This window comes from Cupressus sempervirens, chromosome 9 (genome assembly GCF_028749045.1).
Source record: "Cupressus sempervirens isolate cs-2001-9-10 chromosome 9, ASM2874904v1, whole genome shotgun sequence".
In the NCBI taxonomy this organism is placed as follows: Eukaryota; Viridiplantae; Streptophyta; class Pinopsida; order Cupressales; family Cupressaceae; genus Cupressus; species Cupressus sempervirens.
Genome location: NC_143126.1, coordinates 229,266,360 through 229,279,529, shown reverse-complemented (window position 1 = coordinate 229,279,529; position 13,170 = coordinate 229,266,360).

Genomic DNA, 13,170 nt, shown 5'->3' with positions numbered 1-13,170 from the left:
ACACCTGGCATCACCCCTGAGGTTTACAAGATAAAACGAACCCACCTAACATGTGTCACTGAGGCGCTATGTCGCCATGGTAAAGATCGCGCAGCTTCACCATAGCAAGATGGCGCTTGTCGTTGATCTTAATCGATCTGATGGTGAGCAAGATAGATCATTCCCCTCAGTGCATCAATGAATAGGAACCGACCACATACCAACTGTCTAATGGATCCTCGCTGACATCCCTAGACCCACAAGGACACATGTCCTCCAGGCACTATGTTGCTAACGGAAAAATCATGAGTTTTTCGATGGCGACATGGCACCCCACTGGTATTTCTGACTTCCCAGCCCGCGAAACTGATCGCTCGCCATGAACATTTCACGGTGATGTAACCTGCCCGCTGTAAGATGTTTTATTCGGGCGCTATGTTGGTAAGAAGATTTTTCGGCCAACACATGATAGCGACATAGTGCCCACGATGCCATGGAACTTTTTCGACCCGCCAAAACATGTCTACCCTGCAAGCTGGACCCACTGGACACATGTCATTAGGGCGCCATGTCGCGAACATAAATCTCGTGCAACTTTCAATGACGAGATAGCGCCAACTGTCGATCTTCCTCGGATCTGACGGCAAAGAACTTGCGGGCCACAAAAAATATGTTATAAGGCTTAGGCATTAAAATAATATTAACTTTGGGAATTAGCCATTCGATGGGCCGAAAGTTTGAAATTTGAATCTTGGTGGGTGAACAAATGATAATAGAAGATACAAATGTGGAATATTCTGATGGCAGCTTGTTATGTAAAAGATAGACGAGTTTGTCATCTTTTATAGAACTCCCACAATCAGCAAGCTTTGTATTTAGTTCATTCAACTTGATGATAAAATCCTATATTGAATCATATGATTTAGGATCTAAGGAGACAAGCTCATTTTCAATTTTAAAAACATCCTCTTCAGAAACTTTATGATAAAGGTTTTCAAGGGTATCCCAAACTTCCTTGGATGTAGAACACTTCTTGATTTGATACATGATCTTATCATCAACCCCCAAACATATATCATTGAGGGCTTTCCTATCCATTGCTACCCAAGCTGAAATATCACTTTCTAATACTTTATCACTTGCTAGTTTAGGAAGAGTACCATCTATATATTGTGAAACTCCATTATGCATTAAGTGATACCACATTTTTATGGACCATGTAGAATAGTTATGAGGAGTTAATTTAGGAAACTTAAAGTTACCCATAATGTAGAAAATGAAAGAAAAGTGTAAAAAAGAGAGAACACAACACCAAGAACACTCCCCCTTTTCACTAAATCAAGAAACCCTCCCAAAAGAGATGCTTTGGGAACTTTATCAGTAGTGCAATTACAATGGGCCACTTGCCAATTTTGGTCTTCATAGACTTCTAATTTTCCTTATTACAACCTCTTGATAGATTACAAATCTAGAACTTTACAATGTTTTTCAATTCTAAAGCATTACAAAGCAAAGAAAGGCCCTATTGCTGAAAGTGACACTTTTGTCCATAGAACCCTACAATCTATATAAGGATCTAGAAAGTAGAAAAAAAATAACATACTTTCAAAAAAAATGGAACCTATTTTCGACTCCAGATGTGCCTGTACGGAGCATTTGAAGTTGCAAAATGTAGGATAATGTAAGTAGAGTCACAAAAAAATGCAAATTTTGACAAATCCTTGTACCAAAACTACAAAAGAGCTACATCACTAAAAAAATTAGAAAATTCTGCCCAATTTCAAAAAAAAAAACACCTAATTTGGAGTCTAGATGTTCGAGTTATGGCCTCCTGAAGTCGAACTGCAAAAACCAAAATCAATTTGGAGAGAGGTTGCATCAATGAATGACAAGGTTAAATTTGATGATCATACAACAATCACAACAATTCAAATTTGGCCTATTATGGAAGTCAGATGACCATCAATTTTAAGGTTGTGAAATTGATGATGTCAGCAAAAATTAGCCCCCTACTGATGTGGCAGTATGACTTGCTGACATGGCACTTGTATGAATGTATGGTCCATACATAAATGTACCAAAAATAATAGTGTGTTAGGTGACATGGCACTGACATGTCTGTCTAATCACTAATGATGTGGTTGCCTAGTCACAAGTATAAAAGGCTATATCAGAGTCCACATGTGTTGACTAGGCCTTCTTGCATGGACGTCATACTGGCCTAATGTGGAGTTAGCTACTAATTTGGTTACAGGGATTGAGTTAGTGTGGGTACCTGCATAGCAAACTATGGTTTTTCCATGTGTCTGCAAGGTGGGAGGGTTCCGGTTTGATTTTAATGTTGGACTATGCAGAAGATATGACGCCAAAATTTTTAAATGTCACTAAAAAATAGTTGACAAAAAACACCATGCCAGATTTTGGTTTTTTGTCTCACATCCATGGGTTCAATACTCTGCAGATTGTTTAAATGACTTAGGTTGCAGGTGTCAAATAAAAATGACCTCCTACACATAAAGTGAATGTGGCTAGCTAGGATGGTAGATTTAGTGCCGAGATTGTTGTGACTGCTGGCCATAATAACTTGGGCAGTCTGGTGGCTAATTTAATTAGCCTAGATTTTGTGGATTTATTCATCTAGAGATTATAATGCATGCTTCATATGCTATGACCCAATTTGTGCCAAATTAACCTTGTGGAAATAATACTAAATATTCCACCAAAATTATAGAGCCGAGCTAGGGCATCATTGCCCGGTTCAGCCAAATTTTTTCTCTCTCCCTATGTAATAAATCTGAAAATAATTCCAAAAATACAAAGAATTGTAGAGAATAAATAATATTTAGATCTAAAATCAAATAATTAAATGAATAAAATGACCATACCCAAACTACAAATTGGGGCCTCCGGGTTTTGATTTGCAAAAAAAATTGCCTCACGATCAACTTTCACCCAATATAGGAAAATTTATAGTCGATCTTTACTAAATTGACACTATGGATGCAATGGTGAGGTCAGATCTAGCTCTAGACACTCCCAATTTTTGCTGATCCTCCAGATTTGGGTTGAGGTGCTAAAGCATGAATAGTCTCGAATGACTATGTGTAGAGAATCTCCCTCAACTTTGATACCATGTAAGAATTTGGCTTAGGCTAAAATAGAGAGAGTATGATTAGAATGACAATATTCATTCAATATGCCATCTTGACAGTACACTAGGAGTGCTTGTTTATAAAGGCCTCAAGAGAGCTACTAGAATGCATAGAAGTCAGCAACATGATAAGTCATACAAATAGGAACATGTCCACCAGATATGGGTTATCCTCCATTAAGCACAAAATTAAGTGTGATGATGTGAGGATAAGCCTAAAATGGTGTAGCATGCAAATCAGTGGTGTAGACAGCATGTGCTAAATGAGGAGTGCAGATAACTATGTTGTCAACATGACAACTTCAGCAAATTGTTGTGTTGTAGACACCATGTGCATAATTAGAGTTGCATAACTCGTGAGAGTACACAAACTCCTAAGTGTCTCACCTAATAAAGTAATAAAATAATGCAAAATAATTAAAAAATGCATTAACATAAGTAAACTCAAGTAAGTGTAATAAGTAAATACTTATTTACATGAACAAGTTTTCATAGCCATTTGTGAAGCATTTCCAAAGCCTTCAATATTTTTGTTGTGGGTATCATTTCCTTAATGAGCTTGTGTAGCTATCCTAGAGGCTATGCATTTATCTTGCTAAAGCTTCTCTTTCTCCAGTCTACCTTGTTCATCTTTAGTGACCTTTTTTTCCCTTTCAATGTTTTCTCTCATAATATCAAAGAGTGCATCTAAGAGGTGGAGATTCTCCTCTTGATTCATGGTGAGAGACACACTATCTTCAGCTCTAGGAGTGTCAAAGGGGCTATCAAAAGAAATACCAAAGTGGCTAATAGGATTGTACCAAGTGGTAGTCTTATGTTCCTCTTGGTCAAAAAAGCTTTATTGTCAAAGTGTGAATTATGTGGATGTCTAGGGGAAGCTAATTGTTCAAAGAAAAATGAAGGATGGTTTCCTTCACCAAATTGCAAGCTAGTTGTCACTGACATGTAATAATGAATCTAAGCTTAGGACAATGACACAAAGCACTTGAAATATAAACATTTAAAGTAATAATATTCACTTGTCAATAAATGTAACAAAGATAGTAGGTTTTCAAAAGTACCCAAAAAAATTATGGTACTACTAACTTGAGTCAAGAGAAGAGAAATAAGTCAAATAGAAAAAAGCCAAGAAAAATAGGATATATACAATTTTGACAAGTGAATAATATATAACATTAAGTTTGCACCCAGGAAGCCAAACTTATCTCTTTAGCCCAGACATAGCAAAATATACAAATTATAGACCAAGAAAATAGTATGACCAACAGAGAATACCCCTAACTAGGTAGAATGCAATTAAAGATCATATATATAAGGAAATAGGTTTAGGAGATCATTTCAACAAGGTTGGGTTACACAAGTTCAATATGAAATATTTTGTGATAGTTTCTATATTACCCAAGTGTTATTTTCTAGTAATATGATAGATTATAGTAGATCATGCAGCATAATGTAGAATACTCAAGCGATGGAGTCTGTAATATGGTGTGGTACTTTAGGTAGTCCAAAAGTATCATATGATATTTATTACAGGAATAGTGTGATACAAGTTTAATAGAGTTAGTATTTCTTAACTACATGCTTAAAACACTTATGTTTTGACCAAATTTTTCATGTGCTCAAGAAAAATTATAGTTACAAAAGACTATTTTTTAAGTTTATAGAAGCAAATGTGATATTTTGAAAGTAAATAGTGGTTCAAGCACACATCTTCAAACAATTGAGAAAGGGACAAATAAACCTTTCCAATAGAAACACTTGTGACATTCTCAAAACAAAAATCCTATGAATTCTACCATTATGTGTATATTCAAATAATTTCCACGAGTCTACAACAAAATGAGAGCACACCAAGAAATATCTTCCTAAAGTTCATAGTTCATTACTCAATACCTTAGCCCACACTTGGTGCCCCATCATCTCACACAAAGTGTTTCCCAACAATAGATATTGAATTTTTCATGAAAGTCTCTTTAATACAATCAAAGTAACACATAGGGTGAGTATAACATCTTGGGGTGATCTGGGTAGTCTACTAAGATTGATTCTTGCCCCAAGATATTGAGAATCTAATAAGGGTAGTCTCTAAATCCTAAAGTGTCTAGTGAGGGTCTCATTCACAACACCCCTCATGCACCTAATATCGGAACACCTTATTTAACAAAAAAGGAATAGACCCCATGGCCACAAGAGTACCTTAAGAATTCCCACCTAGTGATCTCCTCATGGTCACAATCCCACAAGTACTCTCACTAGACGAAGACAAGTTTTACGCCCGTAAAGGATTTTACCTTTGTCAAGGGATTTGTGGTTATAGTGGGTTTGTTTAGATGGGTTTTTCTCGTTCTCACTTCAAGTCATTTCTATTGATATCTTTCCACCAATAGTAGGCCCTCTAAATGTACAAATCTTACTAAGAGATTAGAACAAAATGGATCCATACCAAAGAGGTCAATATTTCTAATTGACCTAAGAAGTTAAAAGAGGATAGTCTCCTATTATTTGATGCTTCCCCCAAACACACCAAAAAAAGTCCTTAAAACCACTAAAAAGTAGAGTATCTCTCTTCTTTCTTGACTCAATTGATAATCAAGATTTCTAATTCACCCAAAAGATGAAGACAATACTCTCTTATCAAGAATGAGCCCCTACTTACAAGGTTTATGTGCCTAATGAAAAGAAACAACTAGTACCATGTTGTACTTGGAAATGAAAGAAGACATGTAGAAAAACTTTTTTGATCTTTTGTTTGCTTTGTTTGGGAAGCCCTGCAACAAAATTTTAGTAGTCCCTTTGTAAATTTTATCTTTGAAAATCATTCTTTAGTAGGAAAGTGAGAAATCCCTAAAAAAAAACAAGGTTATAAAATCAAAGAGTTAGCAAATTTGAAATATACCCTGCAATACCACTAGTTAGACTGTTAGAAAACTAGAAACCTAAAAAATGGAAAACTTCAAGTAACAAAAATACCAACTAAGAACTAAAATAGTGAACTAAACTAGGGTGGACGATACTTCTGACTACACAAGTATTATACAATACTTCCCATATAATGAGACAATAAAATCTACAGGTGTGATACTCTATGTCACTATGTGCAATACTTCACATAATACATGTGTGATAGAAACTATAGAAGTTTTCCAATATAACAACTAGTAGAAAATCTCATTACTATAGGGTAAAGTATTGTTCGATACTAGAAAAGTATCACGCTTATATAGGATAAAGGATCTTACAATACTAGAGATGTATCGCATGATAATTCTATATACAAAAAATAAATAGTTGAAACAACAAGAAACAAAATGACAAAAAATTAAGAACAAGAGCTAGACATGGTTTTCTAACCTGACGGTGCGCACCAAAAATGTATACTAAGAAGTGATACACTTCTTGAGAACACTCTATCCATTCCATAGGTTAGGAAACTTGAATAATTCAGTGTAACTAGGAAACTCTATGAAATGTAAGAGGTGAAAATGTAAGCATTGTGGTTAACAACTCCTTATCCATAAATTGCAGGATAAGGATAGGAAGGAAAACCTAGACAGAAACAACACTAGAGAGATGGGCCACTAGGTCAAACCCCAAACACTACTTATAGAATATAAGGGTAGCCGAAAACCAATGACCACCCACCAACATGCACAATGGGTCCCCCTTGAGAGAGAAAGAGACATATAAGAATCCTTTGGGAAGCAATAAAACTATGATAAAACGTTTAAGAGCTCAAGTAGAAAGAACCCACTTCTTTACAAAACTAGGTTAGGTATCATCCCTCCAAACTTACCAAAAACAAAGGTAGTGAACCTCAAAACATTTCTAAGGAAGAATCATTGAGACTGAAACAGATTCAATCAACCTATTTAGAGACTAGAATACCTCCCTAGAGAGGCTTTAACATATTACCAAAATGGGTGTTCTAGTTTCCTAGAGGAGTTGAATTGCAAACCACTGACAGTGGGGGAGTCACCAAAGTTGGGGTCTTCAGGAACAATTCTTTTTCTATTTTTGTGAAGAATAGAGTAGAGAAATAGGTGCTAGGAAAAGAAGACTCGCCTTCAAAATTTATACCACCATGCAGTAGAACCCCATACACCGCCAAGAAAGAGACAACAACAACACCCCCTACCTTGACCGTGGAAATGCTTTTAGAGGTTTCTTTAGCTCCACCTCCAACCTGCTCTAGCTCAAAGTTGCACAGCACATTTCAAACACACACACACACGGATGTATATATGTGGATGTGTTTGTTTTCCAAATATTGTATGATGTGGGCTTTCAAGAAAGCTTAAGGCATTTATATTTGGATGAAATATGTTGGGCTTGAAAGATAGATCCCATTAAAGCTTAATGTGACGTGTCTTATAAAAAATAAAATGTGATTCATATAATCAAAACTCATATTGTGTACCAAAATAAGGTTTGCAAATTTTTAGGATTTTGATAGATAGTTTATTAAATTATTATGAAGTTTAAGTTAGTGTTTAATTCTAGCTCAACATTTCACTGGTGCATGATTTTACAATCGCCATTTTAACTCTAGTGTTAACCACCATATATGGATCATCATAGACTTCTTTTTTGATTGCATATTAATTGCAAGAGAACTAATGTTATTTTAGATTTAAACTTCACCGTAGTTTCTATTTTAAATGGCGGTTGGTTATGATTAAATCTTATAGTTTGTAATTATTGAAGACAAGATAAAGAAAATTTTATTCATTTTAGCTACATATTCGGTGTTCTTGCAAACATTATTTTCTTCTTTTTCAACTAAATCTCTAATTTATTTCATCGTTATATCTACCAAATTCTACATAGTATCATAGCTAAGGCTTCTAGATATAAGAGAAATTTTTATTTTTATTTTAGGTAATGGAGATTATATTTTTAAGAATGAAATTTTTAGCAACTTCCATTCTCGTTACATTCAACCAATAATTCATCTTAGGCCCACAAGTAGAGGTTTTCATAGAAGACTCATGCCAACAGATATTGAATTAAATTTTGTATCAAATATTGGTAAAGGTCATGCTATCTTTGTATGGTTCTTGCCTTCTTTTTCTCTCCAGTGTTGAACTATTTTTGTGGATCTATCATGCCTCTTTATGCCAATATTTTTTTGCTTCCACTTGATCAAATTTATAAAAAAAAAATTACTCTTCTATTTTCAACTACCAATCCATTCTTGCATAATTGAGTATCATTTTTAGGGTCACTTGTATAGATTCATGTGTCATCTGCATCCTTGAATGATATATATTTTTCCTTTATTTGTCATCGATTCATTTTTTTGGAACACATATGAAGATTATTGTCTTCTTTATCTTTCATTGGCAGATGTTTTCCTGTGTTTGTCATATCTTCATTATTTGAGTGGTGTTGTTGGGGAAACTCATGCATATTGACCATGATCTTCATCTTGGTTTTAGAGAAGTCTTTTCATTTAGCACCTTGTTAGTTATGATTCGATAGACGTCCACAAGTTTTCTTGTCACTTTGCTCTTTCCTTTTTGCTTTCATTAATTTTTCTTTTGTCCTCAGTTAAAATTATGGAGGCGTGTTGATGTTTAGTACCATGTCAATGTTTCACTAATGCACAATTTTCCAATTACCATTTTAAGCTTTAGTTTGAACCATGATTTATTCATCATCATCGTCATCTTTTATTATTGCATGTTAATTTGGATTTAAACTTCACTATAATTTGATCGTTAGTTGTGTATAAATTTTATACTTTGTAGTGAATGAAGATGATGAGATAAATATAATTTTATTTAATTCAACTCTATTTTTGGTATTTTTGCAAAGATATTTTTCTTCATCTTTTATTTTGATAATTATGTAGCTATAGCTGTAAAACTCTATTGTTTCTAGAGTAGGAGTGGAACTCTTGGGTGTAGGGTTCAGAGTTCTTCCTCGTTTTCAGTATAACTGATCACTTTTTATCATGTGAAAATATGTTGAGCAATGGATGCTACCACAAACACGCAGCTTAGGCATCATATTTATGTATTGTCATTGGATGAATTTGATCTTCTGACAATAAGGCTATACTTGTACAGAATAAAAAAGTACACATATAATGTGGGCCAAATAATTTTACATGGAAGTATCATTTTTTAATGCTCTTGACTATAAATAGGAAGAACATGGATGATCATGTAATCAGACATGTCACACAAAACATTACCTTCCAACAGTTTGATTGCAAATTATAGTGAACTCATTCTTTCTTTATGCTTTGTCAATTTAATCTTCAATCTTTGTGGCAGTTTTTGTAGTTGAAACTTAAGTTTGGACTCGAGAAGAAAGTTATACATAATTTAGAGAATGTCTTATATGTTGCTGCTACATATTACTATAATTGTTATTGATAGACTTTATAAAATCAACTTTCAATCCTGATGGTTTAGTCTGAGAATACCATTCATAATAAACTTGTAAATGATTATTATTTTATTTTCATCATAACAAACCATTTATAGAGCATTAGCTGAAAATTAATGCACTTATCTTCTGGGAGAATTAATAAACCTATCTTCTGGGATATTGTTCACAAGTCTCATTTATACCTCAAACATCTTGCACAATACTCTTATCCTTTGACTCCGATACCAAGTTTAAAAAATAAGGGAGAGGAAGAAGAGAAATCTAAGGAGAAAACCAAATATGGGCTTTATTGAACAAGAGCCCTCATCTATTATATTTACAAACAAATACATATCAAATGCTATCTAAATGCCATCTATATTGTAGAATAGAGTTAGCCGGAATATTTATTAAAATTGACACATGTTTATCATGGGCAATTTATATTGTGCCCCAATTAGCTAAGATGGTTCTACAAATTGTATGTACCTGCCATACACATTTGATGCTAATAATTGTTTATTTTTTTTCACATATAGCATTTGCTGAATATTAATATATCCTTGTTTTCATAGTTTTGAAGAAAATGGTATAATTTCTTCATAAAATTTTCAAGTCTGAATAAATACATAGCTGTAAACCGATCTAGTGATCTTCAATTGCTAATATTAATGGGTTACACCTCTTAATGTAACTAATATATTTAACGACAAACTGCTGATTGATTTTAAATAAAGAGATTGTTCTATGTTAACACCACATCTCCTAAGTTTGTTTTTTAATCAAATGGATGGGTTACTTGGTGAAAGCTTCTAGCTTGAACGGCCTATATACGAAAATGAAGAAAAGGAATGGTCATTGAGTGAAAATAAATCCCTACACGTTTCCAAAACAAAAATAGTTAACGGCCAATTGCATCGTCTCCAAAACGGCATACGACTTTGAATACATCACCGTGGAAGAAATTATCGGTATGTTATCGGCCCGCCCTTAAATGGATTGCCATGATGCATTGCATACCATCTCAATCTTTGGCTACAATCTAATCGTTAATAATCCTCTCTACATTTTGAGTTAGTAAAGACACACAACTCCGAACATGGGAAGTTTGGCGCGCATGAAAATAAGCACAATATTAATGCTTGTTCTTCTCTCCCTTGCAAATTTGAGGCAGTCGGCTGCTTCCACTTGCGGCAGCTCTCCGTGCCCTCCCCCACCACTACCACCAGCACTACACAAAAATGGCGCTTTACCAAATGATAATGCAGCTCTAGAAATGGAGGATTTAACTGTTTCTAGCTCAACCTGTGGCGATTCTCCATGCCCTCCACCACCACCAACATTGCTATACAAACAAGTTGCCTTGTCAGACCATAATAATAATAATAATGTGCTCACAAAAATGGAGTACTCAGCTGTTTCTAGTCCCAACTATGGCTCCTCTCCATGCCCTGCTTCAGATATTCAGCGTAAGGACATCTACTGAAACCCATTTTTCTTTCCTCATCTATTCTTATCCCTAAACATTAGTTGCTCCACATAAATAAAACCTGTTGTTTTCTGTGATTCTGTCCTTCAATTATTTTCATTCCTTCAATAAAACATTGACTAGAATGCATCTGTGCCTAACAAAGCAACCACCTGTTGGTTGTGTATATGCTCTCTAAATAAATAGGAGTCGCACCACACAAACAGAATTGTTTGTTTTCTGTAATTCCTTACTTTTACGTTTTTATATTCCTTCACATTCATTTGCATTACTGTTGGATTGCTATGAATAAATCATTTTTACATTTTTACGTTGTACAGAACTAATGGAAACATGACAAGCGCCATATAAAAGATTGAAGTTAATAAAGAGTTACAACTAATGTGTTAAAGACAAAAATATATAAATGGTTAAGGACTAATGAAAACGTGACAAATGTGATAAATGTCATGTTCTAAAAAATTAGTAGATCTAAAGACAGAAACATAAGTGAGCTAATGGAAAAATGATAAGTGAAAAAACATGTATTCTTCCATGCTGCAAGAAATATATCTTTTCGGTAAATTAGAAGTAAATAAGATTGTGCTCTAAGATTTATTCTGTGTTTAGGGTTAGTTATTAAATAATTAAAAAATTGAACTTTTGAATAAATGTTCATCATTATTTGCATTGTTAATAACATTGTTATATTAAAGCATCAACGTGTTAAACATATGTTAATGTAAAAGATGCCAATAGTGGCATGTTGTGATGGTTAAGTTGTTGTGTTGTTATCCTTGCCATCAAGGTTAAAATATCATGGGGATGAGTTCCCCCATTTGTGGCCTCACTGGTTCATAGCTCCAGGTCAAAGCGTTTACCCCTCTTAAAAGAATATGTTAATGTAAAAGATGATTATTTAAAAAATTACCCTTTCATTTATACGAAGTTGTATATAGCTCTCACAATGAATGTTTGGCAAGATATGAATAGTGAAATTTATATCATAGTACTACTTGGCTCCACAATTTTATACACTTGCCACATGATTTTAAAATTTGAATACAACAAATGACTAGTTGTGGTTATTTGGAATTATCCATTTATACCCTACCAGTAAGGTCTATGGATCTTTTTAATGTGTAAAAAAGAGGAACATGAAATCATAGGGAGAATTCAATTTGAGTGAAGTTTCACCTAGAATATATTGTATACTCTATTTATTAACAAGTAGATCATGAATTTTTAGGAAGAGGACACATTTCTTTCTTTCTAGCTTGAGAATGATTGAATGGTTTAAGCCAAAAGAAACTTCTTTGCATATTAACTAACTAATCTTTTACTTTATTATGGTGTTTCTCATTATTGGAAACAACTTGAGCATCCCTTCAGAGATTTTAATTATCTAACATTAATTTGTGATCCATTCAAGCTTTTGTGCTCAATACAATTTTAGAGAATTATTTATTAATACTTTTCTAAGAGATCTAGTATTAGATAGACATAAACCCCTTTTTGTCTTTAAAATTAGATATGGGTGTCAGTTTGAGAGATTGTGATATATAAAGAACAAGATAATTGTGGATTTTTTAAAGGAAGGAGAAGAGAAAAAATAAAATAGGTTGTATTGGAAATATGAGAAGAAGGCCATGTAACAAAGGAATTTTATAATTAGGTTGTTGTGTAGTAAACAACAACCTAGCTAATGCTAATTAGTAAAATTAGATATGTTATTATTGGCTCTAATTATTTTCTCATTTCTTTTGTGGTTGATCCATTGGTGGTCAAAAGAAACTTCCCTTTCAAATATGAGAGTATGCGAATGGAACACCCAAATCTTGGGATTAAAATTAAAGAACAATGACAAGTGAAGATTGATAGATCAACTATGTTTAGGATAGCCAAGAAATATTCTTTCTTTAAATTTTCTTGTTCTTTGCCACTTCAATATTCAAACTTTGTGGACTTTTTGTACCTAAAACTTAAGTTTTGTTTGTGGAAGAAATTGATCATCTTATGTGTTGCTCCTACACATTTCTTCAATTGTTGTCAATAGACTTTATAAACTCAGCTTCAAATTATGATAGTTTTGAGAGAAAATACCTTTCATAATAAATTTCTCAATGATTATAATTTTTTCTTTAAAACAAAAAGACATTTGTATAAGCCCAATAAACATTATTTCTTTAAGTTG